We start from the raw sequence: 6,000 nt of genomic DNA on the forward strand, positions 1-6,000 counted from the left end.
ATACTGTAAAGGTAAGTGTTTAGCAGTGAGATGTTTAGCATCCAACGAAGTGAGGGTGGGTCCAGCTAGTAAGCTATCTCTGACGTTTGGTTAAAACTGCTTGGTAAAATTTGCTTTTATTGTAAAATTTAAAAAAGGGTTTACATGATATTTTTTATGCGTAAGTGACAAAAAATGATAATGTTCGTAATAAACCTTGTATTAATCTCACTTTTTAAATCCAGTCTGTTGAAATTGGTATTGACTGTTAATTGTACTTACTAAATGAAGTTACCTACAGAAATGTTACGTTTTTTATAGGATTTTATAGTGTTTGCACAAATAACGCGGTAAGAAATATGAACGCTGAAGGTAAGTCACCATTCTGATGTATGTATACTAGCTAGACATTTGTTAAACGATATATTCTTACTTACGCGGAATATTTTCCTTCAATTATGTAAAAGCGTTGAACAACAACGTTTTTGTTTTTTTTAGTTGAATTGCCTAAAATATTAAATGAAAACTTAAGGTAAGCATATCTACTTGGCTTATTAAATATAAATTTAAAATCTACTAAAAAATCTACAGTGGCGGAAATTCATAATTTTTGTTGCGTATATATTTGAATTGATTGAGTTGAAATTTGAAACTGAAAACTTGTAATATGTTATTCAGGAAGTTCTGGGATAAATGGAAGTGTGCATGACAAGAGCTTCGCGGTAGGACTTAACTTCATATCCCTTTCTGAAAAGGGAGAGGCCTCCTGTTGTAGACGGCCTTTGCTGAGCAGTACGACATGAATACGCTTGTATTTCCCTGTATTAAGTTAGAAATAAGTTTCTCTGTATTATTTAAGTACAAGCTAAATGTATAGAAAGCCTAAGATGGCTTCACCTAGTCGTACTGATGTCTGAAACTGTCGTTATCTTAAGTTGGTTTATCAATTCATTATACGTCGTACTGGTAAATAAAAGAGAGAACGTATTGTTTGTAAAGAGTGCACGAACCCAAGAACTGAACTTTCTCCGCAGCTAATTATGAAAACACCCAGGGGCATTAGCGCTTTTACGGAATTTCGTCATTCTGCGTGTTCAGACTAATTTTAAGAGAAATGAACCTTTGTTAGTTTCGGTGCCATATTCATAGAGCTCGCTCCACAAATTGAATCTAATTGCCACAACGAAGTGTTGAATCAGGCCAGCCGCCGCAGCTTCGGTGGCCTAAATTGCGCCTATTTACCCACTTAGGATGAGCACACCCACTGTCCACCTGCTAATGGAATGAGTCTTTCGCGAAGCGTTCTTCAACATTACAAATACCATATCGTCGAACTAATTACTATTAGAATTAGTAAATAAAAAAAAATACAGATCAATACTTTCAAGCCACCTAGTGCATACGTTTAAATTACCTCAAAATAAAATATTATCGATAATAATATATCATATCGATTTTACAAACGTTCCTTTACTACATAGATTTATGTTCACATTTGTAGTTAAATAAATAATTTAAAAATTTATATATAATAAAATACGTGTTTATCACGCTCATTTTCTCCTGTGCAACTTGTCATACATGACTTCTGATAATCAGCCAACTAATATCTGTAATAATTATTGATGAACCTTAAATTTATTTAAATGAGAATTGGCTCTTATAAGACTGTTGATCTTTGGGTTTTTTCGTTTAAATTCTAGAATATAAACATAAATAAAAATGTACTTATTATCTAAACCCTAATATAATATAGTTTTAGGTTTCAAACTATCAAAGAAAATATTAAATGTATAGGTAAATGAAATAATAAATTACAAAACTGGAAAACAACGGCGGATCAATGCACAGTTGTGAAAGAGGTCGAGCGGCAGAAAGCGTGACAAAGCAATATTTTTTATTGCAAATCAATGCTATCCGAACGTCCACCGAAACACACAAAACAAACTGCATTTCAGCGGAAAACTTATTGCACCTATTTAAATACCTATAAATGTCCGTGACGTATAAGGAGAATTGAACATAACAAGACATTCTTAACCGAGGTCCTAGCCTTACATAAACTACCTTTAAAATTATTAGATTTCATATTTCCACAGACTTAAATGACGTAAAAAAAAATTATGTTTTAAAAATTAAATGATTATTGAACTTTTACTTAATGCAATTTTTTTGACCTACGAATCGATAAATCTCATAAAATACAAGCTGGTATTTATGAAAATATTTTATTGTCCGCCTGAGTAACTTATGCGGCTGAACTGAAGGACTAGTTTTTTAGAACAATACAACATTATCTCACCAATCCAAAACTACACACTCGTATCTGAAGATTAGAAGAAAATACTATGACTGTCTATAAAAGTTATCAAATTCATCAGTTCAACACTTCGGTCCAAGCGTGGATATAATTAAAAGTGGAGATTTATTACCCTTCACAAGTAGCTTTTTTGCGTATATATATTTATATATATATAAGAATTTATCAAGACACACCGGTACACCACATACATCAAAATGTCATGCATGGGGCAAAATATCAAGCGCAATTAATTTAACAAGCTAACTATTAGTCGCTCTCATGGACATTCAGTTGCGGTCTTGTCATGACGTGACGCAACCACGCCGGCACAATGGCGGGCCTTGGTACAAGAGACTATTTTAAATGGACTTGCCACAGTAATTACTGCAACAGAACAGAAAAGAGTGGATTGACAGCAATAACAAAAAAAGTGACATATATGTGGAACCGAATGAGAACGTGTAAACAAATAGTACGAAAACATCCTAAATAATGATAAAAACAGCTCCACGGGTCATTTTAGAGACTGCAATGCGTCATGTTAGGGGATAATACGCCTTAATTATTTGCCTCACTTTTCTCTTTACTATTTACTTACTGAAATTAAAATGCATTAAACAAATTTGAGTCCGCCGGAATTCTGTTCGCTGAATAATATTTTCAGACATATTTTCATTTTACATTTGGAACTTCGTCCATCTTCGTTAATAGTTATTTATGTTAGCACCGAATCATAGTACAGCATTTTACATCGAGATGTGGAATGCACATATATGCACAACTTAGACTTTCGATTAACGCAGCCAAGAAAGAACAATAGGTAACATTCGGTTGTATTGTTTGCAACTGGGCATATTCATATAGCCTACGATAAAAGTCTGTCGTGATACTGGTAAGAACACATAAATACTTAAAACCCTATGTACTCACTTTACCAAACGTAAGACTGGTCGCAAATGTCTCCAGGCAATAAGATTTGCCTATGTACTTTTTAATTGTGCAATAAGGAATTAAAACAAACCAACATAGCTATAAAATAACAAAAACAAATATAAGTTGTTAACTGTTTATTTTTGTACCAAGTTAGTAGAGAGACTAATAAAAAAAATGTAGACATTCAAATCTAATAAAATCGGTAAATCTACAAAATATTTGAATATTCAAAAAGGAATATATTTGTCAAAATAACCTAAAAAGGTAGTCTAGTCATGACTATAACACTCAATAGAAATCGGATATTTTTAATTAGATCATTTGTACGACATATTGAGCAACAACGAAAATTCCATCACGAAATTTCAATTGGATATCAGAAAACTTTACAAGTTTTTACAAAACTCCAAACATGTGTATCTAGGCATGTGTAGGTACATTCAATTATAAGAACCTGCTAAAATATTACAGAACTATATGGTCTATCTGAATAAGCTTAAAATGTTGTGTTTCAACGAAGATTAGAAACCCGAATCGTTGCCAATAGTTTAATCTTCTTAGCGATACCCAAAAATTTAACTTTTAAATAGATCATCTATTAATCAGATCAAAGGTCCTATAGCTTGCTTCAATCTATCTTGATGATGTTTCAAATTCCCGTCTTAGAATACAGAGTTCATCTAATTCGATTAACCTTTCCTAATGTCGACAAGTAGCTAAATTTGATGATGCCATGGACATTCTTAAGGTCGTATTTATTCATTGACTTCAATTACAATAAATGTTGAGGGTTTACCGTTTAGGATCCTATCAGTTTTAAAGACGATTAGTGGCATTATTTTCCAATTGAAACATTTATCTCCGGCAATCGTTTGTTATTCCATAACTATTTCAATGTTTTCTTTCTTATCAAACAAGAAGGCCATTATTTTTATTTTTATCTCAATTTATGTTACCAATTCGATAAACTTTTTAAATGTAGGGAAATATTCAACATATTTCCCTACATTTAAATACCCTTCCACTTCATTGAATACGGAAAAATCATTTTTTACTTCAGTTTGTTCTTATTTGCTATACTTATCAAATTCAAATTCAAAACGTTTTGTTTATGTAGACCTTATCACAGGCACTCATGAAACGTACCATCACTAACATTAGGTTAACACTAATGTTAGTGATGGTGATAACTGCATTCGTTTACTTAAACTAAATCTACGAGGGTTTCACACGCGCCCTGGTCTAAGAGAGCCCACAACAAACTTAGCCAGGTTAAGGTGTAGTTCAGTTCTAACCACGGAAAGGTAATTGAGGATCTGAATAAAATAATCGTATCATTTATAATAGGTATAAAATAATCAATAAGCTACATGCACCTTGGCTAACTTATTGTTTTACGAAAAACCCTCACACTTTTTGGTTCCACCACATTTTGTTTGCCTTTAGAATTTTAAGAATTCATATGAAAGTATATTCATGGTATTGTCTCAGTTTATTACAAAGAAGTAGTCGTTTTACATGTTTCATCCATAGTACCATTCTATTTTTTTTAACGATAATTTTTCCTGTCGAAATCTTTATTTTGAATTTTACTGCCCAATAATTTATATATTACTTCTAGCACTGTGTTGTTTAATTTTTCATCTTGTTTCATTTTTTAATTTAATTTCAATTCGAATTCAGGGACTTTTCTGTTGTTGGGCTAGGGATAAACTTTCAGGAAAGTATGGAGGACCTTCCTGAAAATTCCAGTTAGATCGTGTATTTATATTCGATTTAAAGGATTCAATTGCATTAAAGCACAGTTAAATACCTATTGAATATGTTATTTTTATAGCGGATGTTTTACAATACGAACTAACATAGTAGCAACATCGTTTAGTTTGTTATGCTTAACTAAGCGAAGCGAACAATTAACGGATCATAAATTTGTTCTCAGTAAAAGAGTTGCACGTTCACAGCTCTACATTCTAGCATTAATAAATTTATATTCCCTAGGACTTTCGAAAAGTTTAAGAATCAGTCTAGGCTCATGTTATGTTGGAAAATTATTAAAAGTAAAACTAAATCCCGCCAATAAGTTTTCCCCTTTTTATACGTCGCACGCAACATCGGGCCGCCTTTTTCCAAGAGTAATCTCCATTACCTAGAAAACAACAGCACATCTCACTAGCACACACACTGCTCTCGTCGGAAAACGCACATGCACAATTTTCCGAACACCAGTTACGGACACAGTGTCGGTCGCGACAGAGCAAAGAGCGGCACGTACAAGCGCTGCCTCTGCGCGCGATAGACTGACGACTCTCAGGCGGGCCCACGCGTGAGCGGGACGCGCGGCGGGCGTGCCGGTACTCTGCGCGCGCATAACACTTCTCACTCTCACCCCTCGACTCCACATATAGTCATCTCTTCCCGGCACGCGCGAGCACACCTTTCGTTCCCGAGACAGGTGTTCCTATCTGTGTGTGCGTCCAGATATGGAAGGCTTCGTATGTTTGCGCGCTTCCTGCGACGGATCGTTTTTTATGCCCGGCAGAAATTATAAAAAGTAAATGGAGGGAAAATTAAATAAAACGTTTACAATGAAGCGTTTTCCTGTGCTCTTTGAATGATTCAGTGTGCGCTATTTTTCAGGGTGGGCATTCAGCGCTAGGCCGGCGATGGCGGAGTGATTGCGATGCTTTTTACGGATGTTTGAGTGACGTAGGTGGGCGTAATTAGGCATGGGGCGGAAAGGCATATTGATTGCGGTAACGCGGCTTTGTGGAAGAATCGATATTTTT

General features: G+C 34.4%; 1 protein-coding gene across 1 annotated transcript in view; it reads right to left on the reverse strand.

The window, feature by feature from the left end:
- Positions 1–5,494, reverse strand: part of LOC120629731 (protein couch potato) — a 268,703-nt gene extending 263,209 nt beyond the window's left edge. The window contains exon 1 of the mRNA XM_039898733.1: positions 5,361–5,494. The gene's annotated coding sequence lies outside the window, so the exon portion shown is untranslated. The remainder of the gene's footprint in view (positions 1–5,360) is intronic.
- Positions 5,495–6,000: the final 506 nt, after the last annotated feature.

Source organism: Pararge aegeria, chromosome 15 (assembly GCF_905163445.1).
Source record: "Pararge aegeria chromosome 15, ilParAegt1.1, whole genome shotgun sequence".
Taxonomy (NCBI): Eukaryota; Metazoa; Arthropoda; class Insecta; order Lepidoptera; family Nymphalidae; genus Pararge; species Pararge aegeria.